At 32.3% G+C, this 1270-nt stretch overlaps 1 protein-coding gene across 1 annotated transcript in view; it reads left to right on the plus strand.

Annotated features, from left to right (window-relative positions):
- Positions 1-1270, plus strand: part of ryr2a (ryanodine receptor 2a (cardiac)) — a gene marked incomplete at both ends in the record, with an annotated part of 432832 nt that overhangs the window by 44004 nt on the left and 387558 nt on the right.

Consider the following 1270-nt stretch of genomic DNA (forward strand, 5'->3'; position numbering starts at 1 on the left):
TACTTAAAATCATTGAATATATATATATTGATATATTGATATATTATATATATTGATATCATGCCATAAATCCATCAATACAGAACGTATTAATTAATGTTGCGTTTCTTTTTCAAATGTAGCCAAGAGTAAAGACCTAACCCTGTCAAAACATCAGTCAAAGTGTATATTTTCACCACTATGTTTTTTTACCAATGATTTTAAGTAGTGCTGTCAGGCGATTACATTTTTTTATCTAATTAATTACAGGATTTGTAATTAATTAATCTAATTAATCACATTTTAATCGCATAACCATTTTAGGCCTGATATTCTATATTCTATAATCATATTTCAAATGGCATGTGTCCAGATGGCAGAATTCAGTACTGTATCTACAAAACCTTCTGTTTAATCATCTTCCATTTACTCATTTGCTTAGATTTTTCAGGTCTGGTCAATTTTAGCATGGTGTTATTCACAGTCAAAGATAAAAAAAAATGTATTGGTATTCTCATTTGGCTCATTACAATTTACTCAAGCCTAGTAACATACACCGTATTACTGACACTGGGAATACATTCCCTGAGATCCATAGATGTCCCTAGAATCAGATACCAAGAACATGCAAATGGACCATATTAAAAAAAAGTCTGTAAATGTGTATTCTACGTTCTTATGGGATGAATGAGATTACAAAATATTTAAATAAAAAATAAAAAATACAAAAATAAAATATATTTTTTTTAATACATTTTGAGTTAATTTTCATAACGCGATAATTTGCTGTGTAATTAATTAATCTAATTAACGCAATAAACGGACAGCCCTAATTTTAAGTGTTATTATTGAAATATGAGTTCCTAGAAATCTCAGCGCATCGAGTCGGAAAAAGGCGCTTATTGACGCGAAGACTTGGCGCAACCTAACTTGAGTGTAGTCTTTTGAGAGAAGAGACCCAGGGCTTTCGATGGGCTTTCGAAAAAGAAAAAACTACAATTCCCAGCTCACGCCAGCCCCTGTCAATCATCTGACTTCTAGCGTGAAGCTTTTTTTTCTCTCTTTATTTTCATGATCATTATCTCACGAGTGGAATAAACCTGAACGTTATTGCCATAAAATAGAACACAGTTAGTTTCTCTACCTTTCTGTGAACATCTAGCAAAAGAAAACGTGCTGCAATCTGATGAAGAATTATGGAGCAATTTACATTATAAAAAAGTAACTGTACTTAGATTTAATTCACAGTCTTTGCTGCCCTGTCAGGGGCGCCTGGTGGTACTAACTCCAG

Source organism: Notolepis coatsorum (genome assembly GCF_963971535.1).
Source record: "Notolepis coatsorum genome assembly, chromosome: 15".
Lineage (NCBI taxonomy): Eukaryota > Metazoa > Chordata > Actinopteri > Aulopiformes > Paralepididae > Notolepis > Notolepis coatsorum.